The sequence below is a fragment of the Lutra lutra genome, chromosome 10 (assembly GCF_902655055.1).
Source record: "Lutra lutra chromosome 10, mLutLut1.2, whole genome shotgun sequence".
In the NCBI taxonomy this organism is placed as follows: Eukaryota; Metazoa; Chordata; class Mammalia; order Carnivora; family Mustelidae; genus Lutra; species Lutra lutra.
In genome coordinates, this window is record NC_062287.1 from 69097339 (window position 1) to 69115122 (window position 17784).

At 40.8% G+C, this 17784-nt stretch overlaps 1 protein-coding gene and 1 pseudogene across 1 annotated transcript in view; one reads left to right on the top strand and one right to left on the bottom strand.

Annotated features, from left to right (window-relative positions):
- Positions 1 to 17784, top strand: part of SPON1 (spondin 1) — a 256861-nt gene that overhangs the window by 152775 nt on the left and 86302 nt on the right.
- Positions 1296 to 1462, bottom strand: LOC125080189 (uncharacterized; annotated as a pseudogene).

Below are 17784 nucleotides of genomic sequence, written 5' to 3' on the forward strand. Positions count from 1 at the left end.
AAACAATTTGAGGACAGTAACTAACTACACCCTCATATCAAAAAGGAGCCACAAAAAAACTCCATACGCATCCCAATGCTATTCTTGTCATCAGACTCTTCCCCTTCCTTGGAACAGCATTATCTGTATGTCCGCAGGATCTAGTTCAATGCCACCTCCAGAGCAAGGTCTAGCAGCAACTAAAACCAGGAGATCTTCCCATATGCAATGGGACACAGCCAGTGGCTAGAAATGCAGACAAGGCTCTCAACCTAAGGAAGGAGATGGTCTAATAAAGCTTCTTTTTTTTTTTAAGATTTTATTTATTTATTTGACAGAGAGAGATCACAAGTAGGCAGAGAGGCATGCAGAGAGAGAGGAGGGGAAGCAGGCTTCCTGCTGAGCAGAGAGCCCGATGCGGGACTCGATCCCAGGACCCTGAGATCATGACCTGAGCCGAAGGCAGCAGCTTAACCCACTGAGCCACCCAGGCGCCCCTCTAATAAAGCTTCTTGATGATGAGTAACAGGAACCTACTCAAACTAACTCAAGAACAAAGGAGACTTTATTGTAGGGACGAAATAGAATTTAAGAGAACACAAGTTAATACTGAGTGCAAAAAGCCTCATGAGAGCTGTAAATGGAAGGCATCAGGCTGAGACAAATTATCACTCTTTCCCCTCTCCTCACCCTACCAACCCCCAGAGTCACATAGTCTTTTCTATGTTCTCCTATGTGACTCTCTTCCCCCTTTCTCAACAGAACCCCAGGATGCAGAGCTAAGCCAATTAGACAAGAAAATGCTAAGTCTAGATTGGTTCAGCCATTGAAATGGGACAAGGGGAACATCACTAGACCCAAGCATGAGGATTTGGAAAAAGAGAGGAGAGAGAAAGGATATGGGCATAGAGAGCACCGTTGGGACCACAAGTTGCCCTTGCCACCTGCTACCTTACACTTTAACGTGGCTTCCTAAGTCTTTGATCTTGAATAAGTTACCTAACCTTCACTGAGCCTTAGGATCTTCATTTCCAAAATGGCAATAATGAGCATACGATCTACATATGTTGGTTATGAATTAATATGTGGAACCATATACATATAGGGACTGTCAACGGAAAGCCCATAATTACTCTTATTGTTGGGACAAAAAATTAAATTTGAAGGATTTATCATCCTCTTTTCCTCCCACCTTCTAAGATGCTTTGAAGGAGGAAATGCAACTGGAAGAGGTACAATGTGCTCCACAGAAGCTTCCAGAGAGTGAAGACCAGGAAAGAGAAGTGAGGGAAGAAGGAAGGCTGGGAAGCTGAGACAATATTAGAATTTTACAGAATGTGCAGAGACATATTTGAGCAGCTGCCATTTGGAGTGGAAGTTGGGGAGAGAAGGAAAGGCCCAAAGAAGACTTTTTGTTTTCAATTAGCAATAATCCCGCCTCGGATAAACCTCATTGGCTACGATACTGCCACTGCGCAAAGCTTAGAAGACTTTTTGTTAATAGAATTTCTAGGAAGAGCCATCAGAAGGTAATATTTAGTGGTCCACTTTGCAAAACATTGTGTGAGGTCATTTACCCTCTGCTGCCCCCTCAAGTAACATTCAGTGAAGACCTGTGGTGAGTTTCAAGCTTCGTAGAGTCAGGTTGGATAGATCCTTTGAGGTACATCACCCATCTGCCCAAGGCCCCCAGCAGGGCCCCAGTTTTATTTGGTTCACATTGATATCACTACCCATACCTCCTTTGTCCTTCCCATCTCATTCAAGGCTTAACTCCATGGATTGTGCCCAAGTGGGCATGCGGTCGGTGGAGAGGACTAAGGTGATTGTAAGGGTGGGGACCTGGAACGAAGTTAAATAAAGATTTTCAGTCACAGACACTTTATATGGAAATTAGAACATCCTTTGAAAGGTGTGGTTTCAGTCATATGAAGCCTCTTGTTTGCTTTCAGTTGAGTCTTCAAACAAATCCAGATCACAGTAGGACAGGCAGCCGGAGTGACTGAACAATGCCTGTTCTTTAATAAAACTGGCGCGGGCTGCCTTTGCTGGAAGGAAGCAGAGCCTGCCTATTAGCAGCAATTCCCAACCTCTGCAGTTTTCCCTCAGAGCATCACTGATTCCTGGAGTTTTTCCAGAAAAATCTCTCTGTGAGAGAAATGGGGGACAATTTAACTCAAAACATATAGATTATTTAACTTGCTAAAAAAAAAAAAAATCTATTTTTAGAACTGACCCAAAACATGGCAAACAGAAGGCAAATCTAAATGGGCTGTAATTAGTAAGTTGCCTTAATATTTAAAGGGCAGTTTGGCAATATCTGTCAAATTGGACATTTCTTTTTTCTTCCTGTGGCAAAAAACACATAATAAACTATTTACCACCCTAACAATTTTTAAGTGTTCCATTCAGTGTGTTGACTATATTCACGTTGCTGGGTGTATATTTTCTTTATAACTCAACGTAGGATATCTATATCTAGAGGTTCATCTTTAAACAATATTCTCACACAAAGGTATATGAGGAAGGACATTCATTACAACATTGCTTATAAAAATAAGCGAAAGAAGCAATCTTTTATCAATAGGGAACATACTAAAAATTCAGGCTGCTTCGTTATAGTTCAATACCATGCAGCTATTAAAAAGAATAAGGCAGGGGTGGGGTTATGGACATTGGGGAGGGTATGTGCTATGGTGAGTGCTGTGAAGTGTGTAAACCTGGCGATTCACAGACCTATACCCCTGGGGATAAAAATATATGTTTATAAAAAATAAAATTAAAAAAAAACAAAAAACAAAAACAAAAAAAAATGAATAAGGCAGGTGTATATGTACTGATATAAAATGTTTCCTGGTATGTATTGTTGGGTAAGGAAAAGCAGGATAGTGTCTCTGACTTGTTGCCATTTGGGAAAAAAGACATCTGGGTCAGAGTCAAATGATTATACGCACATATAGCATTTTATGTGCATAGAATATCTCTATGAACATATACCAGAAACTCATTGTTTCTAAAGCAAACAGAGAGTATATGGGCCAGAGCTGAAAGGTTGTTTACATTTTATCATATGCTCCTTTGTACTATTTAAACATAAACATGTTACCTTTTTTTTTTTTTTAAAGATTGTATTTATTGTTAGAGAGAGAGAGAGCATGAGCACAGGCAGACAGAGTGGTAGGCAGAGGCAGAGGGAGAAGCAGGCTCCCCGCTGAGCAAGGAGCCCAATGTGGGACTCGATCCTAGGACGCTGGGATCATGACCTGAGCCGAAGGCAGCCGCTTAACCAATGAGCCACCCAGGCGTCCCAACATGTTACCTTTTTAAATAAATGTTATTTAAATAAATAAAGAATACTTTGATAGGAAACTGAATATTGTAAAAAAGACCAATAGTCCAAATTAACCCATAAATTTAATATCCTCCCCCCAAAAATCAAATAGCTTTTTAACTTATACAGGCTGATTCTATGGAAATGAAAACTAATTAGTCAAGAATAGCCAGAAAATGTTGGAAAGATAATAATGATTAGAGGGAAGTGGAGAGAGAAGACTAGCCAAATTAAATATTTGTAAATGATATATCCAATAAAGGGTTATTATCCAATATCCAAAATATGCAAAGAACTTATAAAACTCAACACCCAGAAAAAAAAAAAAATCTGGCTTTAAAAATGGGCAGAGGACCTGAATAAACATTTTTTTCCAAAGAAGACATACAGAGGGCTGCAGACACATGAAAAGATGTTCAACATCACTCATCATCAGGGAAATGGAAATCAAAACCACAATGAGATACAACCACCAGTCAGAGTGGCTGGAATCAAAAGTATAAGAAATACAAATGTTGGTGAGGATGGGGGAAAAAAACAAACCTCGTACAATATTGGTGGAAATGTAAATGGATACAGTCCACTGTGGAAAACAATATGGAAGTTCCTCAAAAAATCAAAAATAGAAATACCATATGATCCAGTAGTTTCACTACCAGGTATTTACCTAAAGAAAACAAAATACTAATTCAAAAAGATGTAAGCAGCTCTAGGTTTATTGGAACATTATTGGCAACATTATTTGCAATAGTCAAGATATGGAAGCAACCCAAGTGTCCATTGATAGATGAATGGATAAAGAAGATATGATATATATCTCTCTCTCCTTCTCTATATATACATATATATACATATATGCAGAGATACACACACACACACACACACACACGTACACACACACACACAATGTTATATTACTCAGCCATAAAAAAGGATGAGATTATACCATTCCTGACAACATGGATAGAACTAGAAGATATTATGCTAAGTGAAATAAGTCAGACAGAGAAAGACAATAGCCATACGATTTCACTTACATGTGAACCCTAAAAAAACAAATGAATAAACAAACAAAAAGCAAACTCAGACCTATAAATTCAGAAAACAAACGGATGGTTTTCAGAGGGCAGGGAGTAGGAAGAATGGACAAAATGGGTGAAGGAGGGTGGGAGGTACAGGCTTCCAGTTATGGAATGAATAAGCCACAGAAATAAAAGGGCATAAGGACTGTAGTCAGTGATACTGTAATAACATTGTCTGGTGACGGATGGTGGCTACATTCGTGGTGAGCATAGCGTAGTGTATAGACTTGTTAAATCACTGTGGTTTACACCTGAAAGTAATGCCACATTGTGTACCACTATACTCAAATAAAAATACATAGATAAAAATGAAACTACATTATCAAACCACATTAAATAAAACTGTGTGAAACTAGAGCATGAATGAACAGATCAATAGAATTTGACAGGAAGTGCAGAAATAAAACTAAATTCATTTGGAAGTAAGCATATGAAAACAAGTATAGTTTCTATCAGCTGAGGAAAGATGGATTATTTAACAAATGGTAATGGCACAACTGGGTGCCATGGGGAAAAAGTAATTGGCTCCATAATTCAGTCCTCAAAACAGAATAAACTCCAGATACATCAAAGATGTAAGTATTAACAAATGAAGACATGGGGCACCTGACTGGCTTCAGTCAGAAGAGCATGTGACTCTTGATCTCGAGGTTGAGTTTGAGCCCACACTGGTGCAGAGATTGCTTAAATCTTTAAGGAGCACCTGGGTGGCTCAGTTGTTAAGCGTCTGCCTTCGGCTCAGGTCATGATCCCGGGGTCCTGGGATGGAGCCCTGCATCAGGTTCCCTGCTCAGTGAGGAGTCTGCGTCTCCCTCTTCCTCTGCCCCTCCCCCCACTCATGCACTCTCTCTCTCAGATGAATAAAAAAATCTTTTTAAAAAACAAAACAGTCTTTAAACATAAATAGTAACCAAGTAAAATAAAAATAAAAAATGAAGATATAAAAACACAAGAAGAAAACATGAGAGAATCACTGTTAGAATCCAGAAAGTCAACTTTCTAATCATATCACAAAACACAGAGGTCATTGAAAAAAAAAAAAAAAAGACTGATTAAGTAAGCTAAAAGCAACTTTTTAATTACAGAAAATACTTGAAAATCTTAAAGGACAAAGTGGGGGAAATTTTTGTAGCCCATACAATAAACAGAGGACTAATTTCTTTAATACATAAAGAGTTCTTAAGGGTTGCTTTCTGAAGGATCAATAAAGCAATAGAAAAAAAATCTCAAAACACATGGCAGTTAGGTGGCTTTTAGATATTTTAAAAGATACTCAACCTCATTCACAATTATGAAATCCAAATTCATTCCCCAGAGCCGCAACTTTTCTTTTTTTGTCTTTTGATAACCATACATTGACCATAGGGAAACAGACACTTTCCCCGCTGACAGCAGCAGTACCAACTGGTACAACTTTGGGGATGGTACATTTCTCTGACTCAGTAGTTAATATCCAGGAATCTATATATGCAGAAAGACTCACACATAGGAAGTGACCACTGTAACAAAAAAAAATGTGAAAAAAAATTAAATATCCATTAATAGGGGACCAGCTAAATAAAAATGGGAATTTGAAATTAAACATTGCCAAGACAAATCGTTTAGTTAAAAAAGAAAGTAAGCAAAGTATTTATAGCGTGCTCCATTTGCGTTGTCTTTTTAAAGACGTATGCCTACATCTCCTGAAGGGTGTATGAGAACATGAATAGTGGTTCCCTTGGGATGGGAACTGAGAGGTTATGGGATAGGAATGGGAGGGGCTTCCCATTATATATATTCCCAAGGTGCCTTGTGAATACTGTACCATGTTTTTGCAGTATCTATTTGAAAAAGTGATTATTCTTTTTTTAAAAGATTTTATTTATCTGATAGCACAAGTAAGTGGAGCGTCTGGTAGAGGGAGAGGGAGATGCAGACTCTCCACTGAGCAGGGAGCCTGATGCGGGGCTCAATCCCAGGACCCTGGGATCATGACCTGAGCCGAAGGCAGAGCTCAACTGACTGAGCCACCCAGATGCCCCCCAGCTTAGGAATCTTTAAAAGATACCTTGGGGCGCCTGGGTGGCTCAGTGGGTTAGGCCGCTGCCTTCGGCTCAGGTCATGATCTCAGGGTCCTGGGATCAAGCCCCGCATCAGGCTCTCTGCTCAGCAGGGAGTCTGCTTCCCCCTCTCTCTCTGCCTGCCTCTCTGCCTACTTGTGATCTCTCTCTGTCAAATAAATAAAATAAAATCTTAAAAAAAAAATAAAATAAGAAATAAAAAAAAATAAAAGATACCATATAAGGAAGCATATTGTGTGGTCTTGGTAGATTGTCCTATCTTGGTAATCAACAGGCTCGTCTAGACTCGCCAATGTGGTGCCTGTGTGCCCTGAAACCCCATACTAGTTCCCCAGGGACCGGACGGGTCAGATTTTTAATCCAGGTGGCCAGAAGCCGTTTACGCAGAGAAAGAGTACAAATCATAGCCAAGCAGGAAAGGTCCAAGTCAGTGCCTGGCCTTAGGCCTGAGGGGAGAGGCCACCAAAGGAAGTCCATGGAAAGGCCTGGAATGTGCCCAAAGCCTCTCCTGGTGTGTTTGCAGCCACATGGCTTAGGACAGCCTAAAGGGTCAGAGGGGACCAGCTAGACATTTCTCAAGGCTCCGGAAGTGATCACAACTGTCCCTTTCCACCTTTGTAACCGCCAGGCGGTAGGTCTACATGCTTAAGTGTTTACTACTCTGTAGATGCAGAAGCTTGTCAGTGGAGTGTCCCACATTCAGGGGCCCTGCTGGGGCCTGTGCCAGCCTCTCTCATAAGAGTATGAGCTAAGTCAGCATCACGCAAATTGTGGTTTGTGGAGTGGCACCTGTCTGCAGGCCATTTGCTACTGGCCCATGATTCGTTAAGTCCAGAAACTAAGAAGCATTTAGAAATAGCACTTTAATAATGTCTCATGAATCTAATAATAAAAAAATCAGAACTTGGATTTGATATGCTTTTATTTACTTTTCTTACTATTACATTTTAATTTTACCAAAATACAGTCTGCAACAGATTACATGGTTTAAAAACAATAGCAACAAGCTGGTCTTTCACTGCAGAGTTGAGAAGCATTGTTCTAGAAGCTCTCCCTGAGCCATTTCTTTACCCCCAGTACCCGAGTCAGGGTCTGGAATAGCGTAGATGCTCACACATGTTGACCACAGGCCACAGGGTTTTTTGAAATGAGAAAACCGAGGCCTGTAAAATAATATGTGACTCATCCGAATGCTAATGACAGCATAGATCCATATGCCAGAATTCCTGACTTCCATTCTGGTGCTTTCTCCTCTCTCTGCTAAGAGATGGGAAGCATAGGCATCCCTGAAAATCTCACGCTGTTGGAGGTACACATCCAGTTTCCCGAAAAACTTAGTTTTCACCAGACTCTATCTGAGACAGTTTACAGCTAGACTTTCCAAAGAATATTTGCCATCTGGTGGTAAAAAAGATGTATGCACTTGCATAGACTTCATTCATTCATTCATTCATTCATTCATTCATTCATGTGTCAAGGCACCATATTTGCAAAATCACATGTCCTTAAGAGGCTCGTGGTCTCTTGAGAAAGACTGACATGGAAATCAGTGACAACAACACAACATGACTTGGGCGGGAGAAGTCAGTAGAGGGCAAACTGGGAGCACAGGGCAGGACTTCCTGTTTCGGTTAATGGTGATGTCATTGAGCAGCCTTAAGTTCAATAGTTTGATGCTCAAAAAAGTATTAGCTTCGTTCTTATCTTGTTTGGCCTGGACCATCAGGATAGCAGTTTTTGTGGTCGCCTTCTCTGGGTGAGGTTGAGCTCATGAACGGAGCATGTTAGGAATGCAGTCAGTCCATGCCCTTTGGCTGAATGGGGTAGCATTCCCAAGGGCTATCTCCCTACCCGCCACCACCTCTGGTCTTCAGGTCCGCTCCAGAATGCAGTGTTCATTTCCCACCTCTGATCAGAGTGTCTGCAAAGGCCCCTCCTGGCTGTGCAGTCCTTCGGCTATCTCATCCTGTAGCTCTCCTGAAGCTAAGACTAGCATTCCCCCAGCAAACGAATTCGTCCAGCCCATAGGACCAAGAGCCATCCACTCAGTAGTTCTGCTTGCCTGTGGTGAGGGATGCCTGGTGTACCGGGGTAGATGGTTTTACCTGAGGTTAGAGATTGGAATCATCTCAGGAATGAACTTGAATACCAGGCTGTGGAGATTAGATGGAGCTAGGGGTAACAGGGCAGCCACTGAGGTTTCCTGGGAAGGGAAGTAGCAGAACAGGGCATTCATCCCTTCAATGTAATTATTGACATCTCATGTGCAAAGCACTGAGTGAGTCCCCGTGCGAGGCCCTAAACGCACAGAGATGAGTAAGACCTCGTGTGGGAGACACATCACACCATCCCCCTGGGTTATAATATGCTGTTTACACCATGCAACAATTTAAAATCCTTGTCTCCGGGAAGGAAAGAAATTAAATTGTCTGAGAAACTTCCTACTATATGGGATTAGCTACAGAAATTATAAAGCCATACATCAGACTTCCAATTGTTCTGTAACTATGTAAACATAGCCATTTTTCCTTAGGATAGAACCATAAGCAAACAAACGAAAGAGGGCACAGGAGTCCCAACTCATGGAGAGATGTTCTGCTGCCTCCTCAGGTTCTGTCCTCGCATAAGAACACGTCTCGTTGACACCACGTAGCCAACAAGGCTTGTAGGACCTGGCTTGGAGAGCTGAGGGGGCAAAGGGAAAAGCAAGCAATCATAAGCTGTTGAGTGGGGTGTTCGTTATGGTAGAGTTTTGTGGAAGGTTATGTGGGGGCACTTAGGAGAAAGTGTTGGTCCTGTCCAATTCTGTCTTGAATGAAGGACCTCACGAAACCATGAGCTGAATTTTGAAGTATGGAGAGAGTTTGCCAGTAGACAAAAGGGGAGGGCACGCCAGGCCGTGTGACTTCATGAACCCCTAAGTGGTGGGAGAGCAGTAGGAGACCGAATAGGCAGGACATTCATTCACTTCTTCTTTCTACAAAGGTGCCCCTACTGTGGGGCCTGCACTCAGGGAAGTGGGAAGGCAGTTACAGGGGCACAGACACAGATCTTACCTTGAGAGAGCTCAAGTACTCGGAGTTCAGATAGGCAGAAAACCCAAAAAGCAGGGAGGCAAAAGGAAGGCAGGCCAATGATTCTCTCCAAGTCTTCCTAGTCAAGGAAGGGGCTGATAGTATGCCATTTACAGCATCTACACCATACCAGGCACTGTGGTAGACTCCATACAGACTATGAGAAGGAATCTTCACAGCAAGCCTGGAAGGTGGTTATTAGTTATTTCATTTTCCAGATGAGGAAACCAAAGCCCTGGAAAGTTGGGTAACTTTTCTAACCCCAGGTCACACAGCTAATAATCACCCGAATCTGAGTTCTTTCCTGCTGGCTGGCTCCTTACCTTTGCTCATGCCACTTCTCCTTCCCTAGAAGGGCTTTCATTCCCCAGGTGGATAGAATTCCACTCAGCCTCCCATATGCCACCCTGTCATGGTGCTTCTCCTGGCCCGTTCCAATTCATGTGGCTTCCACCTCCTCGGGTCTTTCAGAGTAGCTTGAATCCTAACCTGGCCCTTTTCCTGCCTCATATTGTGGGCGTCTGTGTCTGCCTCTGGAAGAAAGAACATAACGTAGGGGTCCGTCTGAGAAGGGCTGTGCCCCAGTCCCACCTGTTCCTCTCCCCAGCGGGGCTTTCCATGAGGCTGGCTCCTAACGCATTTGTGAGTGTCTGTGGAGTGAAGTGAAACCCTTCAGCCCTGGGTTCATGGACAGGAAGACTGCTTTAGCAAAGGCAGCCGTTTGACCAACTTTGTCTCCATAGTTACCACCATTCTCCCAACGACACCCTAGCTCCCAGAAGGCTCCAGTTACAGTAATTCTTAATTTGTCTTCCTATTAGGGAGGAGAATTACTGCTTCATTCATCAGTGGGTATAGAAAAATCAAAAGTCTATTAACTGGTAAGCCAATGCTGTTCCAAAGGGCATTGATTCATGTATGTTATGGGCGCCCTGTTCATTGGCAACTGCAGCTCCTGAGAGCAGCTCTCTGGGGCAGTGTTGGGGGACTGGGATATTTTTAGCCTTTAATGCATAGGCACATATTCGGATTCTTATTGGGATTTTTGGGGGGTGTAGGAAAGGGGAGACTATTGGCTTTTCAGTAATATGGTGGAGAGACTAAGCACATGGTAGGATTTCATAGATGCATATATTTAACCAACAAGCACCGACAGACATATACATATATATATGTATATGTATACATATATGTATACGTGTGTGTGTGTGTGTGTGTGTGTGTGTGTGAATGTCTCCTGGAGCAAAATTAACTTATATATATTATATATATAATAATATATTATATTATATTATATTAACATATATATTAAATTAACATATATTAACATTAACATTATTAACATTAAATTAATATATATGTGTATATATATACGTGTGTGTGTGTGTGTGTGTGTGTATGTGTGTGTGTGTATGTATATATATGTCTCTGGAGCAAAATTAACTTATTCTTTAAGGTATAATGAATTCCCTGCAGAATATATTCAAGAATATCAATCAATCCAGACCTAGAGAGTTTGCTCACCTGGCTAATGATTAGGAAATACTGCAAATATGGTTGGGTCTTCCTGGATGAGGATTTCCTCTACGCCAACGCCCAAAGGGTTATCTTTTTCAAATGGACCTGCTGATTATTGAAAACTCACCCCTTTGAATGATCTACATGCAAAGTAGTGATTCCAAACTTAAGCAAATATAAGTATCAAATACACATAATGTACAAAACTAACCACAAAGAAGTGGGTATGAGATGAACTCCAAAGCCCCCCAGATTGGAGCCCAAGACAGTGTTTGTTGCAGAGTAGGTATGTGGTCTGGCTTAGGGCTTTATTTTATTATTCCAACCTCCACAGAATTTTGCATTCTTTTACAAGATGCATTGTTGACTCACTGGAGTCTAATATATTAGCATGAAATAGACTTTGCTTCTTCTGGGACAATGCAAGGACCTTAGGACATTTTAAGTCCCTGCCCCACTGCCGCTTTAAAAATGCCCAATAATGAAATTTTATATATATTTGGTCCTATGAGACATTATTCTTATTATTTCTTACCGTCCATATTCATTTGGTATTACCTCTATACTCACCCTTTTTTGTTGCCCTTCCTTCCTTCCTGCATTTCCATTTGCCTTCCAGGATTATTTCCTTCTACCTGAAGACACGTGTGGGTAGCCTTGTCTTTAATGAGAATTTGAAGGCAAAACTTGTTTCCTGTGTGTCTGAAAATATCTTTATTCTGCCTTCATTTTTGAAGGTTATTTTTTAATAAGTAGTTGGCAAATATTTTAAAGACGTGATTCCTCTGCCTTTGGCTTCCATCATTTCGTTGTGAAATCACCTGTCAGTCTGACTGTTGTCTTTTGAAGACAGCATGTACTTTCCTCTAGCCGCTTTTAAGCTTTTGTCTTTGTCTGTGGTTTTCAGAAGTTTTACTCTATGCTTAGGTGCGGTTTTGTTTGAATTTATTGATCCTTTGGAGGGTGGTTGTAGCACTTCTCCATTCCATGGCTTCCTATCTTTTGTCAATTTGGGAGAAATTCTGGCTATTGTTTCTTCAAAGATTTGTTCTACTCCTATTTCCTCTCTCCTTCTGGAACTCCAGTGACACCTATGTTAAATTTTGTTATCATTTCCCATTTGTTCCCTACAAGTTGTTTTTTTTTTTTTTTTTTTTTAATATTCTCCATCATTTTTGCCCTCCATACTCTAGTCTGGATATTTCCTAACCCCCTCCTCTTCTGGTCTAAACTACTATTAAACGTGTGAGTTCTTAGTTCCAGTTCTCATATTTATCAGTTCTAGAATTTCCATTTGAGTCTTTTTTACAAATTTCATTGTTGCTAAAATCTTCCATTTTGATTTCTGTCTCTTTGTACATGTTAATCATAATTTTTGTTTAAATCCAGGTTTGGTAACTATAATATCTGGATCATCCATGGGTCTCTTTCCATTGTCTTTTTCCCTTGGTCCGGTATCCTGGTATGTCTAATGATTTTTTTACTGAATGCCACACATAATACGTGAAAAACGATAGAGGCTCTGGATGCCATTATCTTCCTTCCACAGAAGAACTATTTCCACTTCTAGCAGGCAATTAGTATAGGGTAGATCACTTTATTTTTTTTTAACATTATTTATTTATTTATTTGATAGACAGAGATCACAAGTAGGCAGAGAGGCAGGCAGAGAGAGAGGAGGAAGCAGGTTCCCCGCCGAGCAGAGAGCCCAATGCGGAGCTCGATCCCAGGACCCTGAGACCATGACCTGAGTGGAAGGCAGAGGCTTTAACCCACTGAGCCACCCAGGTGCCCTGGGTAGATCACTTTAATCAAGTCTTGGATTGGGCTGTTTTGAAGCTGAATTTCAATCTTTGTGAGAGCTCTTAAATGTAGGGTTCACCCTTACTCCAAGGGGTCCTAATGGAAAGCCTGGGGTGCTTACCAGTGTCTCTCTTCCCTCTGGGTTCTGACTTACAATTTTAATCTTCTTGAAACATGAGGCCAATGAAAGCTTTGTTCAGTCTCTTAGCTACTAATTTCTACTCAGATTTGCAAACCTTCTCTCCTGTGACTTACAAATCAGCAACTGCTTCAGAAGGAAAAGCAGTGCCAAATGTTGGGCTGGCTTCTCTGTCCTTCCCTTCTCTTCAGGATCTTGGCTCAGGTCATTTTCTCTCCCCAGTCCTGCCAAAAGTTATGCTCAGCTTCTCAGCCTCTTAGCCTCATATGGCTGATGGAAAAGCCAGTACCTAAAGGGGAAAAGCAGCTCAGAACATCTGACTCACTTCTGTGCATCTCCCTTCTCTCCAGGATCATGGCCTTCAAGTCCTGGCTATGTTGAGAGCTCTCCAGTGCTTTAAAACAAGTTGTTTCACTTTGTTTCATCCATATTTTCTAGCTTTGGGTAGGTTGTTAGTCTGATATAAGCTAGTTCACCATCATGGGAGGTAAAACTAGAAACTCTTCTCTTTTTTTCTGGTTTATTATTATTCTTTTAAGATTTACTTATTTATTTTAGAGAGAGAGAGAGAGAGCGCGGGGAGGGCAGAGGGAGAGAGAGAATCTTCAAGCAGGCTCCTCAATGAGTGTGGAGCCTGATGCGGGGCTTGATCCCAGGACCCTGATATCAGGACCTGAGCCAAAATCAAGAGTCAGCTGCTCAACTGACTGAGCCACCCAGGTGCCCCTTTCTGGTTTATTATTATTATTATTCAATGTATTCAAACTAAAAACAAAACAACCCAAAAAACAGTTCCTCCATTTTCCCCACTTTCTATGCCCCACTTCTAGAAACCACCAGTCTGTTCTCTGTATCTATGAGCTTAGTGTTTTTGTTTGTTTTTAGATTATTTTACATATAGAAGAGATCATATAGTTGTTTTTCTCTGACTTACTTCACTTAATGTATACTCTCCAGATCTGTCCATGTTGTCACAAATGGTAGGATTTTTCTCATTTTTTATGGTTGAATAATATTCAATGGTATATATATATATACCACAATTTCTTTATCCATTCATCTATGATGGACATTTAGGTTGTTTCCGTATCTTAACTATTGCAAATAATGTTGCAATGAATAAGAGGGCCCATGTATCTTTTTGAATGAGTGTCTTTGTTTTCTTCAGGTAACTGGTGAAGCCACTATGGGAAACAGTATGGAGGTTCCTGAAAAAATTAAACATAGAATTACAATATGACCTAACAATTCCACCTCTGGGTATTTACCTAAAGAAAACAAAGATGCTAATTCAGAAAGAATCTCTTCTTTAAGCATGTGGATTCTGTCTCTCCAACTACAGCTGGGTCTCTGACATCATTCTCATCCTTTGTCTTCCATCCCACCCCACTTTCTGGTTTTAGTACGAATGTGCTAAGTGTGGAGAGCTCTAGGGCTTTCTGACTATAACTCTTCAAAGCTCCCCCTTCAGGCACATTTGCTGTCTAAGTTATATTTGCTATTTGTTTTCATTTCTAATTGATAGTGGAAAGTACAGTATTACACCAGGTAGGACTTCTTTCAATGTGAGTGATTTGGCAAAATTCTGCAATGGGGAAAAGACTTACGATGTTCCAGTACTTTGATCCGTAGGCTTTCCTCTGCATTGAAATCTCTCTCCTGCTGGCCAAAACATTATTTTTCTGTGTCCACCTCCCACTCACATAACCCCAGTGTGAAGGAACCACCTGCCCCTGAATTTGAACTCAAATTACCTGTCTTGGGGAGCTTTGCTTTCGTCTTACTGATTTCCATTGCATATGAGTGACAGACTTGGTAAATATGTCATCATAAGTGCTAAGAAAATTGGATTTTGACCTTTCCAGATATTCAGACTGCTAATAAAAAAACTTTTTTAAACTTCTGTGGACTTAAAATAAACAGTATTTTACAGTAGCCAACTAGTAGGACTCTGATTCTTTTAAGATGTTATGAAATTAATGCCACGTTTTCTCAATCGTTGAGTTATTAGATGTGAATTAGGCATTATCGAAGACTTTCTTGTATCTTTGAAAAGGAAATATATTAAAATAACACAGATTTTTTTGAAAAATATAAAATAGGCTGTGTTGGCTATATATTGAGCACCAATGATGCATACATAGGAATGTCTAGTTTGGTAGATGACTTCCAATCCAGCTCAGTTGCAAGCAGTAGTTAATTACTGTAATCTAAAAAAGAATGTGCTAAATCAGGGAATTGTAAAAACTAATACATGAACATGTCAGATATTTTAACTTAATAAGTATACTTTCAGTCACAAATACAAATCACTCAAAAAATTCACCATTCCTGATTTCCTTTTAGGCTTCTTGAAAGCAGACCTAGTACTTAAAGATACTTGTAAACTAATCTGAGTGTACAACCCTCAATGTTTCCTTCTCCCAGTCTTTTCCTTCTCCCAGTTGTTCTCACTTAATCATACAATATTTTTAGTAACTTGCCTCAGTTTTGTCCTTCCAAAGCAGTCCCAAAAGGACAGCTTCCTTTTTCTCACTTGTTTCTCATCAATTTAAAAAAAAATAACTATATGATGTAAATTCAGTCTAGGAATACCTAGCAGAAGGAGGTCGGGGGACATACACAACTTGGTGAACACGCAGGTCTGCTGTGGGAACGTAAGCATGCCGCTGTCGCAAAGGATGGCACACAGCTGACGCCTTCTGCATACTGTGGACTCTGTCAGGATTTACCACAGAGAGAATGACAAGCATTGGTTAGTCCTGCGAGGAGGTGAAGTGGCGATTAGTCAAGAAAGCCTCTACCATCCTGGTAATGGGTACAGTTCATTTTGCTCACTTGGGTTGAATCCTGTCAATTTGAAGTCACCCTTCTTGCCCCCTGCACCCTGTTCCTCATATTCATTCACTGGCGTGATTTCAGAATGACTGGAATTAGCTCCTTCACCAATTCGTAATATTGCCTAAATTTGACAATAACAACAGTGAATGTGCAGTCTGGCACTGTTAGCAAACACACAAATCATGCACGTCTCACTGAATCTTTGTCCCCTTTTTAGGCTATTCTATTATGATCCTCATTTTATACCTGAGGAAAATTGAGACTCAGGACTGAAATGATTTGCCCAAGGCTTAGCTGGTAATAGTAAATGCAGAATTCAAATCCAGGCCATCAGAGTCCAGAACCCACATTTTTACCCCACACTAACCTGCATGCCTTGTTGCAGAACTCAGGAATTGGTGATGGGTCCTGTCTGTGGTAGCCCATTGCTGCTTCTCAGGCTGGCGCCAGCTCCCCGTGCTGCCATTTTCCCCTTTTTGGCTCCAGTTGGCACCTGTATACTCAACTCATTTTCCTTCCCTTCAGGAGTTGATAACCTCCCGCTCTCTCATCCTACTCTCCCAAACCTGGCAAAGTGCAGAGTTCCAGCGTCTGTAGCTTCCTTTTTCTTCATTGATTCTGAAGGCATATTCATGAGCTCTTTGTGATTTAAGGACTTCACTGTCATCACTATGGAGACACAGAATAAGACAAAAACACATGCAAAAAAACAAGTTTCCAGAAACTTCCAGCATATTTGAATTTTGGTTCCTGAGCTTATGCAGTAATGGGAACCAAATGCACCCTGGGGTTGTTGTCCTCCATATTTAGTCCTGAGAAAGGGGCTTGCCAATTCCTGACCTCCCTTTGGCAATAGCCCTTGTTACCTTCACACCCGGAAAGGCTCTTTATCCCAGCACAGATGACCCCTTGTTGACAGGGGGGGGTTGTACTCTAAAGCACTTCAGTCTGGAGGCTACCAATTTTCTAGAAATTCTGCCCAACACACGCAATAGTAGTAATGATTTCTCTAAGCATTACCTAATGCTCACTGTTTAGTCACTAAATATCATGATTTCTGGAAAAGCTCATAAAATGTCCATAATTTACCTGGCACTCATCAGGTTGAATGGGTAGGGAGGAGAGCCCCAACATCAGCCACCCTTAACCATTAGCTCTGGAAACAGATTTCTTCCTCCAAATATCTATCACTCACCAAAATGGCAGGAACTCAGAGAAAGTCCACACTCCTAGTTTAAGCTGCCATCGTCAAGTGACCTAATGTGTAGCTCAGTGTCTACTCCCTGAAACTGTTTAGTCTCAGAATACCAATTGTTAATTGAATACATGGCCACCCGGAATAAAGACTACATTTCCCAGCTTCCCTTGAGTTAGCCTGGCCATGACACTAAGTTTCTGACCAATGAGATGTAAGAAAAATAAAGTGTGCCACTTCCTGGTAGGGTACGTAAAAGGAATGTACATGCCCATCTTTGTCCCTTGGACTGTCCACCTACAGAACTTTTACATAAGAGACAAATTTTTATTCTTGTTTTAAGTCATCATATTTGAGTTTCTGAGTTATACACAGTCAAATCTATTCCTTATCAACATAGATTAGAATTCCAAAAATATTTCTGAGATTGAGATAATAGTTTCTCATTCCCTTTCAAGGCAATTGTTCTGTGAAGTATATTTAGATCAAGGATTCTCTAATTTGCTTTTCTTTCACTACGCTGTCCTAAACATACATATACACTTTGGTCTTAAGTGATTAGCAAAGAGCCATTTGTTCTCATTGGTAACCACATTCTCCACAAAATTCTTCAATTAAATGAAGGTTTAAAAGTCAGAAACAACACAGAATCTTACACAAACATGGTCTCATCTTATGAATAATTCCCACTGCCACTCTTTTGTTCCTTTACTCAATTGTTGCGTACCTTGCAAGGAAATAAGAATAGATATTTCCGGGGCG